This window comes from Pinus tabuliformis, chromosome X, assembly GCF_031772625.1.
Source record: "Pinus tabuliformis cultivar Carrire ecotype Pingquan chromosome X, CPIR1, whole genome shotgun sequence".
Taxonomy (NCBI): Eukaryota; Viridiplantae; Streptophyta; class Pinopsida; order Pinales; family Pinaceae; genus Pinus; species Pinus tabuliformis.
Genome location: NC_142308.1, coordinates 1,632,120,977 through 1,632,141,236, shown reverse-complemented (window position 1 = coordinate 1,632,141,236; position 20,260 = coordinate 1,632,120,977).

Sequence of the window (20,260 nt, the reverse complement as noted above, 5' to 3'; positions counted from 1 at the left end):
TGGAATTCCACTGGTGCAACCCCGTAACGGGTTGTACCTTAAGCGTTACTATGCATGATTCAGTGTAGTAACCTATATGCTTTTGTTACATAAGGGTAATCGTTTTGGTCAAGTAAATCCACTTTTTACATTTGTCGCAGATGTCGAACCTATTGGAATCTTTTGTTGGATATGCCGACGGAGCAAGTCGTAGTTCGTAGAACCTATCTTCTGCGGCCTGGGCCATTTTTAATCCAAGCGGCGAGTTAGTAAGTTTCAGAGGGGTATGTATTGGTCGATCAACAAATGACATCGCTGAATATATTGCGTTGATAGAACTTCTCTCTGATGCCATCACACATGGCATACGCCGACTGGTCGTCAGGCTAGACTCACAGCTCATCATACTACATCTCACTAGTATCTACTCCGTCTGAAATCCAGCTATTTATCGCATGTTCCTAAGGGTCAAGATTTTGGAAAGGCAATTTGATTTTATTCAATATCAACATATTTCCATAAACTTAAACACATTAACTGACTCATTGGCAAATTATGTGTTAGATAGACATTTGCAACATTTATAAAAAGAAGCATTTCATCAATATTTGCATTCGGATCATGTAACTTAACCAAAATAAAACTCCAAAAATAAAAAATGTATATATAACTGTTTATGGTTTACACATAATGTTCTGTAACCAAGACAAAATTGGTCAAATGACCCAAAACTCAAAACGCTAGGGGGCACCCTAGTCTAATGATGCTGGTGATAACAATTCACTACCTGTGCAATCCTGCGTAAAAGCCTAGTCCATCGACTTGGCACGCCAGTAGTATGTCGCTGCAACCTCAAAGGTAGCTCGTCAGTCCTCACATCTGGAATACCGAGAGTGAGGCCCTCAAGCTGATCCTATAATGCTGAAAGAGTCTCGGCCACATGAAGGTCGTGAAGGACAGCCCTTCCCACAGCCTCTCCTGCTGGAGCGGCAGCTGGCACTCTCAGGCATACTACTGGCCGAACAGGACCAACATCTACATGAGCACATGAGTTCTGATTAGTCTTGACATAATAAATCACAAGGACATTATAAAAGAGAAATGATAAATAGAAATATGGTCAAAGAAATTACCAATGGCACCCCACTGCTTGCCAGCCGGCAGTACCAAATCCGGGTCACCCCGGAAGTCCATACCAGCATATGGATACTCAAAAAAAACCATCTCCTGACGATCGAACCACCCGAAGAAGGTATCAGAAAAGGAAATCTGAGACTGACCAGCATGTCTAGACATATTGTCGACCCATCTCTGCATCCGTGGTTCAGTCGGTGGAGGTAAACCAAGTGAAATATACTGCGGCTGCATCAGCGGGATCTTTTCCAAGGTGAAGGCGGTCAAAATAGAACCATATCCAAAGTTCTTCAATTTTCCATTTTTCACCTTGGTCAACTATTCTTTCATCACAAGGAAAACTGCATCACACCAGTTGAACACCTTTGGTTCGAGACATTCTAAGGCATACTGCATATAAGACGAGTTGGCTACATGAAGAGCCGCACCACCAGCCATCCTACCAAAGGTGAACAGAATGGTCCTCAAAGACCTTTCAGTGACATCTCAGATGATGATCTTGCCATCTTTACTCGGCTGAGATCCCTCTCTGCAATACCTGCGAACGTAATCTCTCATAGATTCACCTCCACGGGCCGAACCTGATAAAGAGATAGGGCCACCCCGCCTCAATAAGCCGGTCAAAAAATAGATGTCCACGACATTCAAGGGGATGGATTTGCCCCTAATCTGGAACACCTGGCTGGTAGGGTCCCAACCATTGAGCAAATACTGCAGCAAGTTGATTTGTTGCCTCATGCTAGAGATGCGGAAAAACTTCAGCAGGCCACAGTTCCACAGTGCATTTACTGTAACAGGATCATGTAAAGCAAGCATGTCCTCTTCTTCATGCTCACGTTCTCGCCATGTAATAGTCATTTTACTCCAATAAATCTCTGAAAACAAACAAGAGAAGAGTTAGATCCTGATTTGGTGAGAAACAGGCAAAAATTTCCATTGAAAATTGTGCATAAATTTCCCTCCTTGCGCCCATCGCACCTCCAGCATTGTCCTGGGTGTGTTGCATGCCAACTGTCTAGTGAGTAGGCCAACATGTAACGCACCTTTCATGTAGAAATGGTGCGATAGAGCCAGAGCGAGTTTTTCAAACCCCAAAGGCTCAGAAAAACCAGAAATCAGGCTCAGAATACAAAATGGAAAATATGAAATGAAAGAGCTCAAGTTTAGCTCCTACCTGGTCCAGACGGCGCCAAAAATCGTCCACAGAATCTCCTGGAATCAGCTGCTGAAAATCAAGGGGGGAAGCACCTCCAAAGCTCCAACAAGCCAAAGTTCAAATGAAATGGTAAAATGAGGGGTAAAATAACTTTTAAATTACTTTTTATGTAATTCAAGTAAAATATTAGTGTCTTAACTCATTTTTCAAACATATATTGTTCATTTCTAACTAGTTTGATGAAGCAATTGAGCATGCAGTACAATCTTGGAAGGAACAAAATTATTAATGGTAAAGTCAAGAAATGACAGTTATATCGAGTAGTTTTAACGTTTAAGCTCATTAAAAAATGAACCAATTTCCAGTAAATAACCATCGTGAATGTATTACTTCAGCCCTTGAAGCCTTGGTCGTGTTCTCATCATCACCTCCACTCTGTATTGGCTGATCATTCACCTCCAATTGATTGTTTACCCCTTTTGAGGAAAAGTTGCGAAGAGTGATCTTGTTAGCCATCCTTGTGACACTGCCGTGATTGGAAATTTCCAAACCTTACCTGGAATCAGCTGCTACCCAATTTATCACTTGTTCCTCAAAGATGAAACTCCTTTAAGCTCTTTTCAACTGACTCATAAAATATGAAAAGATTGCCAAGCTATTGGCCTCTCCAACTCGTTAAAGTGACCGGAAGTGCTATCCCTCCTTTAGATTTTAATCTTTTTGGACCTTAGGGATTATTACGAAAAAAGATCGAGCGCTTGTTTTGTTCGGCTCGTTAAAAGTACCGAAAATTCATCCCTTCTGTATTATTTTATACCTTTTCGGACTTAAAGGATTAGATGATGAAAAAGGATTTTTGGAGTTTCCTTTACGTCCTTTTTCACACTCTCTAAAATTGAAAAGGACCGAGTTATCTTTGTCATTAAACTCGTTAAAACCTAATAGCGACAAACTTGTCGATAACAGACAAGAACGAGTTTCACTATCGCTAAGCTCGTTAAAACATAGCGAAAGGTTTGCCCGAAGGGAAAATTATAGAACAAGAATATGTTATCCTCCTCAAGCTTGACAAAAATAAAGAGGTATTGGTCAGCAATGACTGGGGAAAATTTGGGAAGAAAACTTGAAGAAACTTTGTTGGTAGCAAGTCTCTCTTGAAGCTAATGCCATCACACCATCCACATTTGGGGTTAATGCTACCGATCCATCATGTTAGTGTTGCCGATATGTTCAAGAGAAGCTGCTCAGAGAATTCACCTGTGTCTTACCCACTGCAATACATTTACGCTCCATTCTTTCATGATCGCCACCCTGAACCTTATATCACCATATCGTTTTCACCTCCATTAAAATCATTTGCTCCATTCCATGTCATTGATGCGGGATTCATTAAGGCCCTCCTATGAAGGATCGCTTCTTGTCGACATCAGCTCATTATCCAAGAAGTCGATCTAGGAACAACCCTTTCAGTACTTTGAAGCTTGCATGCCTTAATGACAAGTTTCTCACTTCTGGCGATAGGTTTACATCAATGGCCTTCGACCGAAAGATTTTGCGTGGTGTTCGACGTCAAGCCCTTTATTCACACCACGTAAATTGTACTGTAGTACCTTGAGGGTCATCATCATTATCAGTGATTCCTCTCGTGCCTGTTAACGGCTTACATCATTGGTTGGTAATCAGGTGATGTCTTTCCATGTTCGACTCCAGAACATCTCTCACATGGATCGACTTGTACTTTGAGTGAAGATCGAATGAGATTGAAGACCCCGGATCTAGTTTCATCCATCCGGGTTGTGATATATATTCAGGAAAATAAAGACATCAAATGTACATCATTCCTGCACAGATAATCATCCAATCTAAGGGATGATGGCTCTACCAGAATCATCATTCTAGACTCAGATGATTGTCTGTCTCATGTACATGAAAAATGAATTTATAAAGTTGAGCATGGGAATGCCCGCCTCAGCTAGATCACGAAAATATTATGAAGATAATGTATTGCATTGTATCTTATTACAGGTCTCCTTCCAGCTCGAAAGAACTTCGGATCCTCATGATAAAGCATTTCACCCGACATCAAAAAGATTAACGACCTCATGCTTTAGGGGGCAACTGTTATAGACATTTTTGGGCACTGCAACCCCAAATATAAATGTCCATAAACCAAGGGCTCCTAAGTCCCTAAATGTGTTGTTCCAACCCCTAAAAGAAAAAGGTCAACTGATTACAGCATCCCCCAGAAGTTCTCCATGAAAAACTACTCAGAACTGGTCAAAACTGGACCATTTCACCTGCTCCATAGGCAAAGTGCGTTGCATCCCACCTGAATACATGCAGTAGGTGCGTTGCATGTCAGAAAGCCCTTCTATGGGGTGCGATGGGCGAGAAGGGACAAATGGCAGGGTCAATCCGCAAGGTGGAGAAGCATGGAATCTTCCAAAAACTTCTCCTATGACACTTGCCTCTCTCAATTCGACCAGGGATGAGTAAGAGATCATCAATCTCCAAGTGGAATCAAGAACTATCAGAGGGAAGACACTAATCAAATCTCAAGCTGACTCACCTCCCTTGCAGACATCTATATATGGATCCCTCATCCCAGAGATCCAGAGGCTAGAATTTTGTATCTTGTAAGGAAGTGCTACTGGTTTCTTGGTGCAATATCATAGTGTTGGGTGATTTAAGCTTTTCATGAGGTGAAGAAGGGCTTCTTGCTGAGAGGATGATGCTGGGTCAGAACAATTGGTTGTAATTCTCTTGGCTCTTTCTTGATTATCAATAAAGCTATTCAAGTTTTCCTCCATACACTTGTGTGATTGATGTTTTATGCATTTGTATGGTTAATATACATCTGATCCTATATTGCTTATGATAATAGATCTATGTTCTCGTATAGTGCTATGCTGCTTTGATACTACAGGTACTCTGTGAAGATGGGTACACAAGAAAGCAAGTAGCAAAGGACTATCAGAAGAGAGAGGAATCGAGCAAGGAACCAAGCGCAAGACAGAGGTTGGTCTCCTTTATTCTTCTCTCATCTATCTCTCATAAAGGAAAGCGAAAGTAGTTTTAAGTTTGTTTGTTTCTAAGGTAGCTACCAGCCTTAGTGGGATTAGCAGCTCTGCATAGACACTATTCCCGCTAACACCTATCCTGAAACACACTGATCAGTGTTAGCACAAATATACAATGCTTGGAAAATCATGTACAGGAATGAAACATTAACACCATAACTGAAATATGAAATATACACAGGTGAACAAACTAAGAAATATCTACAATGGAAATCAGACAACAGCATAAGAAAACTTTACAGAAATAAAGAAACGAAGCCTTAGCTAGTAGGGGCCCTCTGCACGGCCTTGGTTAACATGTTGTGAGTACGAAATTACACTCACACAGTCATATAAAACAGAGTCTTGTTATATTGCAAAACAGAGGAAGGATCCTCTCGTTACAACAGCAGGACCAGTGTCACAGCACAGTACATGAACTAACAACAAGATTACATCAAAAAAAATAGCTACATGCGTTTGCAAATGCATTATTTATAAGGGAAATTACATAATTATTTTTCCTATGGAACTCCTTCAGCAGAAGACACGTAAAAAGACAACACCCGTGAGCTTAGCGTGTTGGTTTCCATGATCATTCAATCTACCAAAAGGTGGCTATTGGATTTGCATCGTGGAAGCAGTCTATAGCTGTCAAAATGAAACCATGGATCTAGGAACGGTCTCGGACCCTTCACGTGTTGAAAAATAGAGACCTGTTTGCCGTAGGACTCCTTGTTTGACCACCATTTGACCAAGGCTTTCCTCTACGAATTTGGCTAAATCAGTAGGACCTAGTCCATGTCCAAATCATTTCTGACCCACCCATGTGCCTTGTTTTCCTTGCTGACACCTGCAACCTAGAGATAAAAAAAAAAAAGCTGCGGAATCTCAAGTCAGCTGCAGAAAGTGACTACATTTCGCAACTGATGAGAAAAATCTAAGTCAAATAGCAAACACAAAAACATAGTTAGAAAACCACTTAAGTGCACTCTCAAAATCAATATGTAATGATCTTTGATAGCTTGTGAGGCACTGGTGATGGGAAGAAGTCTAGAAAAGTGTGTAGAAGAGATGTAGTTTCAAAGCTCAACAGTGAGGATGGAGACAGTGTGGATGGATGAGGCAAGGATGGAGGTGGTGTAGGTATTCGCAAGAACCCCTGTCTTATCAACTGAATAACGCTCAGCGGAGAAGCCTATGGTTCTCCTTCGTCGTCACTCAGAGGAGGCTCAATCAGCGGGCTATATTCAGGGCGTTTTCTTCCTCTATCCCTAAAATTCCTTCCACTTCGTGTATCCCCAAACATCAAGGTAACTGCATAACCTGCTTTTCACACAAGGGCATCTTAATCCAAGTATTTAATTATTTCAAATACTCACCTTGCATCCCCTTGAAGAAGTGGCACTCTTCTTCACTGTAATTGATCGAAGTATTGACTGCGAACTCTATCACAAACCCTCCTATGATATGGTCGATACAATGATCAATAGCGCACAATCTTAACTTCAGAGGCTTCCGATTTCTGCACTAACTTTGGGGTCCAGACAATTGGACCATCAAGCCTCCACCTCCCTTGGTTGTCTGCCAACTTCGTGATCCACTCGTATAATTCAACCAAGAAGTAACAAAATAAGATTTCATGTATCTCTATGTACAAATATCTATCCAACCATTATTCTTTCATCAATCACAGATTCTTATTTCCTTGCACTGTGAATTCATGGATATTTCTATCCAACCAGTCTTCAATCTCCTTATTAGTTGGATTCTAATGATGTGACATCACACATCTCATTATGCATATCCCAGTCCCAACAACGAAACCATTTTTTGGATTGATGGGCCCTGACCCAGGTTCGACACTAATTAGCCAATAAAATCCCTACATGATTGTCCCTTTTGGCATCAATCCACGGAGCGTAGACTAAAGTCACCCAAAACAGTATAGGGGGATGCATGAACCAAGTTTCTGCACCCTGAGATGGTTTTGATTTCAGTTATTTTCCCTAACCTTCCTTCGTGGAGATCAATAAGCCCTTTAGGGCTTATCAAAGTACTTCTCCTATTCATCCTTGAGGCTTCCGCAAAAGTCTCTGGTCGTCCTTCGCGGACCCTAAATGGATAGACCAAGAACTTACGTAGCCCTATAATTACTCTTACTTTTGTATCTACCCAGATTCGCTTAAGTATTGGTTACTTTAACATGCAATTATGGTTATCTTCGCATAAACATATATATCTACTTGCGGTCGTATAAAATAGAATAACATATAGATTCGCACATCAGAGTAGCATTAAAGTATAAACCCAGTATTCAACATAACGTAATCGCATGCAATGAACAAAAGTAAAATACATAGGTAATTTCATTATAGTCCTCTTTATTATTGATTCAAATATCTAGTACAGACTCTGAATACCCTGCGCACACAGCTGGAGGGGTTCGCGCACTAAGCTACAGACTTCTGCCCTAGGCCTCTGTGCACTCAGCTACAAAGCCTCTTCCTACGCTAAGACTCTTCGCTCTTAGCTCTCACAAACCCATTACAAACTTAGACTTCACTATTGACTACTTAGCTGAATTGAACTATCTTAGACTCCTCTAAGACCTCCTTTTTATACAATTCCATGGTTCGCGGACCATGAGTAGATCTCTAGAGCCAACATGACTTATACAAAAGAAGGGCGGAAAACCCTTAGTAACTCTTTACATCTTTGTGCTTTGCGACTATAAAATGAGGAGACTTTACACAAAACTTGGGCTTTTAGCCACAAAACTTGGGCTTTTAACCATCTAGACTATCTCTGACGTGGTAGCACAAAATGGATGAAATGTCTATAAAATTGAAGTAAAGGTTACTTTCTTGAATGGAGACTTGGAAAAGAATTTTCTCATGTCTCAAATAAAAGATTTTATTTTGATAGGACAAGAATGAAAACATGTAAACTAGTCAAATCATTATATGGCCTAAAACATGGCTTATGAATGTTGTATCAAAAGTTCTCTGCACATCTTCTCAAACTAAATTTCAAACATAGAACCTTGTTTTTCAAGAAATTTTGCAAAGTTATTGTACATATTATAGTGCATGTATATGATCTGCTAAAGATAGGGAAGAATGAGAGCTATATTGCATCCATAAAGAAATAGGTGTACAAGGGACTTGAGATGATAGATTTGACATGTCTTCTCTAGTGCATAGGCATTGAAGTAACTCAATTTTCAATGCGCATATTCATCTCCCAAAAGAAGTACATTGAATAATTATTTAACATGTATAACATATTGAATGAAATGTTCAATCTACTCCATTGGAATACAATTTAAAACTCACATTAAAAGAAAAGAATGAATTTAAAGATACAACCTGTGAGGTATAACTCCATGTTTAATTATTTGATTTAATATGTATTCATTTTAATACAATAAAGAGACTTCATCTTTCAAAAAGTATATTGACTTTTCATATTTACCATTTATATTTCTCTTACTATTACAAATTTTTTACCAAGACACAAAAATCAATAAAATTGTATACCAAACAAATTATAAAAATAAAAATATATACTTTAGTTATATAGAAAAGTAATTATAACAATTAAATAAATATATGAAATGTTTTCAACCAATTGGAAATAAAATAATTGTAATGTAACCCTCTTCCCCTCCACATGAAGAGAACTTTATTAGTGGTAAGATTCCATGGAATGACTTTTATAAAAGTGTCAAATAATTCAATCTTTGTGGGAAGTTGTTGTTATAGACATTTTTGTGCCTAACAGCATGGAGCATGAAATGTCAATAATCTGAGGGATCCGAAGTCCCTAAATGTGTTGTTCTTACCCTTAGAGGAACAAGGTCAGCAAACCACAGCACTGAAAATCAGTTCTCCACCTGAATACACTCAAAAACAGGCTATTTCTGGATCATGTCAGCTGCTCCACTGAGCATCTGCGCTGAATGTCAACTGCTCCACTCTGTACCTGCGCTGAATGTCAAAACTAATGAAGGCTACCTGCGCTGGGCGAGATTGGCCAAGTGGCACAGTCATTCTGCAAGGTGTCAATTGCCCAGGAAGCTTCCAAACTGACACTTGGGTCAAGAAATTCGCCTTGTGATGAGTCAGAGGGTCTTGATCTCCAAGTGGAAGCAAGAATCTCCAAGTGGACTCAAGAACTAAAGATTAACTAAAGTGGGGGAGGACACTAGTCAGCTTCATGCCAGCCTCAAGCTGACTCATCCTTTCTCCAAATCTCCTATATATAGAGCTCTCTCATGAGGTCTAAGGAGGCTGGAATTTTGTGCAAGTAAGGAAGTGCTGTTGGTTTGTGTATAGAACTATTGGGTGATTGCTTTGAAGGAGGTGAAGAGGAGATTTCTTTCTGCTGGGAGGTGTTGCTGGATTGGGCCTATGATGGTTGTAACACTCTCAGAACTTTACTTCTTCCATTAATAAAGTATTTGAGGTTCTTCTATATGCATGTATCTTTGTGGCGTATTGATGCTTGTATATTTGATTTATTCTAATCCTTAAATCAGTTATGGATGTATGCTTCTTGTAGTTTCCTTTTTCTTGTGCTTTTACAGGATCTTTGTGTAGTTGGGCCGGTGAAAGAGCAAGGAGCTAGGAGCAAGCAGCAAGGAGTGAGGATTGGATCGACTATTAGCGCAAGATAACGGTTAGTAGATCATCCTTCTCTTCTCTCTCTCATCTCATAAAGAAGTAATCTTGAATAGCTTTGTATTCAGTTGTTGCTGAGGTACTATCACCCTTAGAGTGGGATAGGGTCATTCCGTATTGGATACTTTTCCCAACAACAGTTGTATGTCAAGTATTTGACACATTAAAAGTTTTGATGGATGAGCAGTGTTTCTTTACACTCAACTTCTTTGATATTTAAACATATTACATATTGTTAATAAATGTAATTGTATGGAATTTCTTATGATGCAACCAAAAACTCTCCATAAATTGAATGTTAGGAATATCATAATTATCTATTTAATATTTTCTAGATAGGGTATAAATCCTACAACCTCGATGCTTTCACAGGTTTCAAACATTGAAAATATGCCCTCAAAAGGTCCACCCTCCTATTCACATTTACTTTAAGTACATAACAATGGTTTTGTTTTATATATCATATTTTCCTCAATTTCACAATCTATAAACATAGTCAAATTTGTAGTTTTTCTACTAAGTGAAGTACATTCATTTTTTATAAACTTAGAATACAAATTAACACAAACTTCACCATCACAACATATAGTTATAGTTTATCCTGAAAATAACACCTCACCAAACCCGTCTATGGATCGAATAAAAATATATTTAAAATACAAAAGTCAAATGCATGTGGCTAATAAGAGTCAATTTACAATTTACCATTTGAAAATTACAAAATACACTAAGTGAATTTACAATAATGGATCTCGCATTCAAAATAATAGCTTTGATGAGATATTGATGTAACTAAAATGCCATTATTGAGGATTAATCGCTATCGACAAAACGAGATTTTTATTTTCATGGAACAAATCCTTTCAAAATACGGATTGATATCTTAATTCATAATATGGATTTGATTTTTTACCAAGATTTCTCTTCCCATCAAAAATGTTTAAAATATTTCTCAATCACGAAGAAACAAGAATGACTAGATGTGATGTACGTTGTAAGTCAAATTGTAATGGGTTTAATAAGGTTGGATTGCACATTCAATTTTTTTTGATTAAGTACAATCTTCAAAATTGTTTTTTTTTTCCTTAAAAGTTTTTATAATACTTCGCATTCGATAATTTAAATATTATATATATATATATATATATATATATTCTCACTTCCTTTTTATTATCTTAACAGAAACAAGAATTAACCTAACCATGGTTAATGATGACCAAGAATATGTAATTAAGAATATGTAATTATGATTAAATAAAATATTTTTTCAACATGAAAGAACCTTAAAAGGTTCTCTAATAGATAAACATCGGCATAATTTACAATTGAATTCAAATTTTTTAAATGAAACTAAACCACAAAACCCAATATCTAAATCAATAGTTCTTGCACAAAGCCTTCATAACTTTAAAACCAAGTTCAAACGTAATATTAATTGCAAAACTAACGATTATTCTATACAGTATGAGGTGATAAGTCTAAGAACTCTTAAATCCACAAAATGTTAATTTGGAAGTCAATTGTAATCCTTTGGAATGTTCAAGATTTTTAAAGAATATAAAGATATGTTTGCTTGGAAATATGATTATATAAAGGTTTATGAAATTAAAATTATTCAACATGTTGTTTAGATTAAATTAAATATAAAACTTGTACAACACAAGTTAAGACAAGTTAAGAAAAGTTTATCATAAGCTAAAAAATTAAATTAAAGAATAATGGAATCAACTATTAGAAGTTAGGATTTTCTTAGTAAGATAATCATAGTGTGCATCAAACTTGGTTTAGTTAGGAAGAAAAATAGGGACAACAGAATTAGCATTGACTTTCATAATCTTAATAAATATTCCATAAAAGATAACTACCATTTTCTTCCTGTGGAACAAATTTACAATCCATTGCTAGCTCATAAATGTTTTCTTTACTTGATGGTTTCCAAGGATATAACCAAGTTTTGATTTCACCAGCAGAACAAATCAAACAACATTTCAAACCAATTCGGGAATATTTTCCTGTCAAAAGATGTCATTTCATTTCATAAATGCTAGGGAAACATTTCAACGAGTTATGGATAGTGCATTTAAGGGTATGATTACTAATTTTATGATTGTTTATCTAGATTATATAATAGTGTATTCTAAAAAACATGAATATCACGTTGAAAACCTAAAGCAAATATTTAATGGATGTAGAAAATATAGTATATCATTCAATCCTAAGAAAACTATATTTCTATAAATTAACTTAAGCTCTTGGGATTTGTAATATCAAAAGTTGGGATTATGATTCCTCCAGTTAGTGTAAAACCTATATTACAAATTTATCTTCCCCATAACAAAAAAGCAATGAAATATTTTCTCGGAAACGAATTTTGTAAGAAGATTTATTCTGGACTTTCCAGAGATTGTAAGAACAATGTAGGATATCAATATTCAAATGGGACACCACACATAATGACTCTTTAAAAAGCATAAAAGAGACAATTGCTACTACTTGCTCTAATCATCCCAAATTTTGGAACTGAATGCATTTGATATACTTTTCTTTTGACTTTGTTCTATGTAGTTGTCCTAACTTAGAAGAGTCTAGAAGGTTTAGAGATGCTAATTTTGTTTATGACTTTTGGGTTCCAAGGAGAAAAGTTGAATTATCCTAACATTGAGAAATAGGCTTATGAAGTATTTAAATTTGTCAAGCATCTTTCACCATTTCTTTTAAATATCATACAAAAGTATTATTCCTCATCACACTGTATGGAATCTTCTTGTGCAGAAGGATCCATTAGAAAAGAGAGTTAACTAGATGACTACATTGTTATCAACGTATTTTGCTCCCTACAATCAGTACTAATGAGTGCTTTTACTGGTTGGACAATTTATGAGCTTTGGCTTCTCCTTTTACATAGTTTTTTCCGCATCCACAAGGACCTAGTGTCTCACGGAGCATCTATAGCCCTTAATCCACTAGGAGCAACTTATATTCATAGTTGTTGGAGTTGACATTTCCTATTTTAGTCCCCGCGACCCTGGCTTCTATTTTAGAAGCTTACTTTCCCTAACAGATCAATTCGAATCTGCATATTATCTTATCCCTTCAAGTTGGCTTGGGTGAATTATTAGAGAATTTTCCTAACTTATCTTCAGCCTAAGCATCTACATTCATCCTCCTTAGGATTCCTCTAGGTCTTTATATACTCGTCTCTCCTTAAGGGTCAAGCTAGCTAGAGAGAGAAAATTATTGATTCATGTTGCTACCTTGATTTTGATTTAGAGTTTATGAGCCATATTATTCCTAAGGTCATCTTGTTCAGGGAGGGGGAGACTTTACTGGAATCTCAAGAGGAAGATACAATTATGAAGGTATACATTTTGTATTAATTTTCATTCATGATTAATGGAACTGGATGTTCCCTCCTATCATATTTGAATTTATAATCTATTGTTGATATTTATATTTAGTTGTTTAAGCTGACAATCCTCTATGGAAGGCCATTTGCACTCCTTGTCTAGTGGTGATTGTGTGTAGGTTCTGGATCTATTGTGGAGATTAGGATCTCCTCATTGGGGTGAAAATATCTACATCGAACGCAACATCTACAACCAATCTACGAGGATTGTAGGTGCCTAGCTCAAACCCTAGATAGAACATCTATGCATGAATGATCAATTTGATTGATTGGTTTGTGATCGATTGATTTTTTTACTTCTTTCCATATACTCCTTTGTTGCCTAGTAGTCTTGTTAGGGCCAAGACTACAAAGCAATAACTCCTAGCGGTTGTGTATAAATTGCTACAAAATAATTGGTGATTATGTTGGGGAGTTTTCCCTGTCTTCCCATAGATATCTTCTCTTTTGCCTTCGATCTAGTTCTTGGTGTATTCTAAATTTCTCTACGCAATTGTGAGTCATTCTGAGTTATATATGTTGTAGTTTGACCTTGATTTGATCTTGTTGCTCGTGCATGTTTATAAAAGCCATTTTTTTCCTTAGATACACCCATATAACGAGATACATAGTGGCTTTGCCTCATAATTTCTATGTTGTCAATTATATCCCTACATCTGGAGCCGCACTGTGAAGGATTGCATCCCTATAGATGTGCTTGGAATCCTAAAAAATTCTAAGAGATCCTACAAGATTCTATACATAATATCAACTTTGTTCTTCAACCTCTTCCCTAAGTCTAGATCTACTACAAATCTGATCCATCCATGTCTTTTGGATTAGATTTGCCTATTTGTCTTCTAAGGGTCTCTTATCTTGTTGATTGGGATTCAATTCATTCTCTTCTCCGTGAGTTGCTTCAAACTTTTTTGGATTTTTCACTATTGTTGTTATTAGCTACTAAACACATCAAGATTTGAATATGCTTGTGTTGGTTTTATTGTATACTCCATTTTCTACTACTCTAGGGTTTTCCTTGGAGATTTGTAGTGTTTTGGTTGAGGCTTTTCTCCTTATCTTTGGATTTGATCTTCTGATATTTCTTTAGTTAGTTCAACAATAGCTAATATCTAATATTGATTTTGATATCGCAACTGGATTTGGCTTCATTTTCCTTTGTCGCACTTAATTAAGTAATCATATTTGGTCTTGTTTCCTTAGCTTGTTCACAAGAGGTGGTATCTTTGTTTATGACTATGTATGTTGTCACTTGAGTTTATTTTGGTGTGCCTTATCCATTCATTATTTCAGATTCATTTTTCCTCACTCCAACTTAATCTTTCCTAGTCCTTCTTGTTTCTAGGGTTTGGTTATGTCCATGTAGAACATTTCCTCTCATTAAGGAATTATGCTACAACCATAGCTTGCTTGCATTCAACAACCAAGGGGGATAGGTCTGTAACAACCCCGAGTTAAAATTTCATGTAATAAAATTTAATAAAGGAAAAATAAGACCATGTTCAGGGGACACTTATTCCATGCGACTGTTAGGAAAAATATCCTATTGGGCATCATTTGATGTGTTTATGGTTAAGCAGAAATTGGCAAAGGGAATGTCAAAAGATTTGAAAAGGAGAAAAGGTATTTTTGGCATTTTATTTACAAAATAAAGAAAATTAGAAGAAAAGGGAGGTGAATGGTCACATTTTGCATGTGAGGAATAATTTGAAGGAAAATAATGGAAAATTAAGAAATTAGGAGCATAGATAATAAAAATAATCAACGCATTAGTTGGTAGCCTTTTGTCAATGCAGTTTTGGAACTAGTCTTAGAGAGGAGAAGGAAAGCAACCAAGCCAAGGAAGGTTAAGGAAAGCCAATGAAGTACAAGGAAAGCAAAGAAATCAAGGATCAAGGAAGGAAAAGTTATATCAAGCAGCCTTAGCGAGAATACTTGTAGGTAACAAGTTGCATGTATGGTTTCCTATATGGTTTTGACATGCATGGTATGTGCATATTGGTATTTGATTATTTTTTTCTCATTGGCATGGATTTTACCAGGTTGGACAGTGGGTTTTAGCCTTGCTTTTCCATTTCTAGATAGCCATGGTGTGATGGGATTTCTTTATCAATTTGAGTTTTAGATTTCTGGAAGGTTTTGGATCCAGGTGAGGTGGTCTTGGGAAAATTCCCAAAGGCCTACGAATCCCTTGACCGGTAATGGTAGGATACACGGTAAAGCCTGAGGGTGGAGACAGGAAAAATCCTTAAGGTATTGGAGAAGAATGTTTTAGGCATCCAAGCTCAGTTTGGTTTTGTGATCTCGGCACCGGTTTAGGTGAGGTCACAGCATGGTGAGGGTGGAGGAGGTTTAACCTCTAGATTCCCTTCGGCTTCTATGGATTGGCTTATCCCATGATATGCCACCTTCATGCTTGGAATACAGCAAGGGGGTGATTGGCTGAAGAAATATTTGGTTCAGCCAATCTATGGTTGTGTGGTATGTCCTGAACCTGGTTAGCTTTTTCCTATGTTAAATAAGAGCTAAGTTCCTCTCTCTTTTAATGAGTAAATGTATTGTTATTATGTGGATTTATTGGTTGTTCTCTCATTGTTATTTATCAAGTTATATGCTAGTTATAATCATGGTTATATGACAATTCTTAGTCATGGCTCTTTTCATGTTTTTATTTGTAACTGAATGAATAATGAATGTAAGACCTAATTGGTGTTATAATGGATAATGTGAGAAGGCAATGACCCTTCTTGTTAAACCACAGATAATTTTTCATTTCCTCATGTTCAGACTTGCATTCATGACCTGTAGGTTGCATATTTACCAAGTGTTTGATGGAATTTCAGTCATGATTAGACCAGGGTAGGTCAAGTATTTGATCAAGTTTGTTATCAAAAGCATTGTCTTCATGTATGTTATGAGTTCTGAAAGTTTCATAGAGTTTTGGGAAGAGGCTAAGCCCCAGCCCTAGAAAATAGCCTTAAATATCGCAGTCGCTAGCATAACACTAGCAGCAAAAGGCTACAATCACACTCAGGAAGGCTCATGGGAGTGACTGGCGATCCATAGTCACTTATAGGCCTTGGCAAAAGACTGGCTAGGGCTCTAAATTAGGAAAAAAGAGAGGTATCTCAGGGGTTAGACACCTAGAGGGGTTGGGTTTCTCCTGGAGGTTTTTCAGCACCTGAGAGAAGAAAGTAAGGCATTAATTTGTTGACTCCACTTCCTTAAGGTCATATAGGAGGTTGGGTCTTATCATAGTGACCCTCATCTCATGCTTACTCCAAGAAAGCCAATGAAAGTGGGTAAATGTGGGAGGAGGCAAGTACAGGTTGTTTGGTAGAGAATAGTGAGATTGCATATAAATATTTTTAATTTGTAATCTATAATGCTCTTGGGAAGCAAGATGTCATAATAATGTTATAACCATGTACAATTAATGTCGAGCAAAAACATTCGATACTAAAGTTTTATTTTTTCATTTTCTCTAGGGTAAATTATATTGGCTATGTTGAGATTCATTGTTGTGTGATTAAGTTTTATTACATTATGTATTGATGGTAACAATATCTAACACCCAATAGTTTCATATCCAAATTAAAATTACTATATTCTTACCTTGCTCTAGCCATTGGTATGAAATTTTAGCTTGAGATACTATGTAATTTACAAGTAGTAGTGAATTGCATTATCCCTTTCTATGCAAAGAATAATTTCATTCTACACCTCAATTTCACAACTTTAATTATCAATTCAATTCTTCACCATATTTACAAACTTCGAAATTGGTATTTTATAATAGTTTCTTTGAAGTTCCGAGAGGCACCCTACATCCTAGTATAGGGGAGATTTGTATGCATTAGCTGTTAGATGTTAGATGTAAATATTTTATTTAAATTCAAATTTTTTATATTGAATTTTTTTTTTATTAACAAAATTACGATAATTTTTTAGATCAAAGAAAATCATAATATACATATCACATTAAAATATATAGCATATAAATAGTAGTTATAAATTAAGATCCGTTTTACCATATAAATTAAAACTAGGTTAGATTCATCTTAACTCTAGATCTACCAAGTGCCGAGAGGGATCAAATCTCCTTTTACTTTAAAAGAGGTTTTATCTCAAGAGATTTTATACTTCTTGGCACTTGGTAGATCCAGAGTTAAGATGGATCTAACTTGGTTAGAAAACTAATACAATTTATAGTTTTTATTTTATGTCTCAAATATAATTAAGTATAAGTGTTTTTTTGCTAAATATTATTTTTATAAATACCAATTTTTCACTCTCAGAACCCGCTGAGGCACTTGATCGTTCCGAATTAAACGACTTAAACATATAATTTTTAAAAACTTGTATTTGATTTTGAATACAATTGATCAAAAAATGCTTTGAATAAAACCATTTCATCTATTAATTAGACTACCCGAACTTAATTTGTAATCTTGACAAAAAAAGGGTCATAACCTTTAATTATTAATCCATTTATAAATTATAGTATTTAATACTTGATTTAATTATTTATAATCTTTTAATTTCACTTATAGATTGAGATGGACATTTTCATATATATATATATATATATATATATATATATATATATATATATATATATATATATATATAATTTAGTATAATAATTATTAAAGTGTCTAATGGTCTCTAATAGACAAATATTTACATTTATTAAATCATTAATATATAGTTATATTTTATATTAATTCTACCCTACATTAATATTAGTTTCCTTTTATTAATTTTAATTGACTTTAAAAATATTATTAAATTATGAATTTTTTAATTTCTATTAATTTAAATATTATATATAAATATCACGTGAGTCTTTATGATGGGACCAGCCCAACTCTTTATACACTTGTTTTACCAGGAATGACTTAAAATGTTTGTTTGGTTGATTTAATCACACAGAATGCTGACATGCGGATATAACATAATATGGATATTTCTGGGATTTCGGTTGATGAGCATTCAATGGTATGTTTAACGTAAGGGTACATGCCTTGAGGTTCGCGTCTCCCGCTCAGTTCTTGGGTTATTCCCTTGTTTGATGGTTTCCTCGGTCTTTTGCTATCTTTCCATCAAGGGTTTCCTCTGCAACGTTCTGCGAGCGTCGATGGGTAGCAATGTTGCAGGTCTGATTATGCTCCGGTTACTCGTTACTGTGACTACATTTGTCATGGTTCCTTGGTTCGTAGCTGGTTGTAACTTGTCTTGCACTCGCTAGGGTAAGCTCTTTGCTGTATGTGATTTTTCCTACTGTGTAAGGTTACTGTTTGTGGTTGATTTCTCTTCTGTTGTGGGTTCTCGAGCCACTGTTTGTTGATTCATGCACTGATGCTCCTTGTTTGGTTTTGCTACACAACTTCTGTTCCCTCTTAGGCTCAAACGACGGCACTCCTCTGACTCTGGCACATACAGGTAATATATCCTTCCCTGTTTTCAACTCATGGACTTTCTTCCGCGGTTCTTGACCTGGGTTGCTCCTTATTCTTCTCAGTAGGTTGGTGTTTTCACTAAAACAATGGTCTCGGCCTCTCTGCGAACCCTCAGGTATCTACCAGCACTCCCAATGATTTTAATTCTTCGCTCCAGCTCTTTATCTTCTCTGTCATTTCAATATACCGCTAACAGTTGTGTGTTCTTGCCATACGCCCCGATTCTGCCTGGTAGGTTCTATTCCCACTGCCTTCTGGTAGTCTGTCACCTTGGTCTTTTAGTCTCGGCTCTACAAACAGGACGAGTTTGTCATATGCTTTCTTTGAGCAAGGCTCTGGTTATCAAGACTTAGGTTTTCACTGTATTAGATCAAAACTTCGTTTTGTGGTTGCGGCTCCTTTCTAAGTCCTTATCTTGGTTCTCTGTTTAGAGTCTGTGTGTCCGCGCTGTATGAAAAATGTTATCCCTGAAACCCTTACCCAAGGTTTGTGGCTCAAGGTTTGAGCGTGAACGATTCTCGACTTTTTCAGTTTTGTTGTAATAATTTAATGTGCTAGACTTTTCGACATTCGACAGAATGTTCTTCTGGAAAAATAAATATAATCAGATAGGTTCTATTTGGTGTTACCTGATAGATGTATGTTGTTTTGACTTCTCGGGTTGTTGTGGATGGAACTGTTATCATGTGCATTCCATGTGTTTGAAATTCACCGTATAGTCTCTCTATTACACGAACTCTATGCAATCGCTTTCAATGCTATTTGGCTGTTAATGTAATAAAACTTTGTGCAATCGCTCGTAATGTTACCTGGCTGTCGTTTAAGATGCAATGTAAAAACTTACCTGCTCCTTGGTCTTGTTGTCTTTACTGGTGGTCTTTTCTCCAGAACGCAATGAAAGACTTGTTCACCAGATTCTGTACAGGGTTAGTTGTGCATTCGTATAACTGTGAAATAGAAAACATATAATTACAGTAAACACGCAGATGGACAAACTTTTGAATTCTCTGTTGTTACTTTTATTGAGTGCGAGAGGTATTGAATGGAACCCCTTCTTTGGTTTGTCATGTTACATTTATAGGCTCCTGTTCCAGTTAATGAAACTGTACACTTGTTTTGTTTTTCAGTTACAGACTCTTACAGTTATTTGTTATTAGACATTTCGTTTATCTCATGACAAGATTTCCTGTTCAACCACATTTGTCTTTTTCCCTTTAAATAAAAGGAAAATCACAGTTTGTTAACAACAGATCAATCTATGGCTATAACTGTTCAACTACCCTTAACTAACAAAAAATAAAATTATAAAAGTCCTACCTACTTTATTGTCAACCAACAGAAAGACTAAATAAAATTAAATTCAACTTCCTTTGACCTGGCAG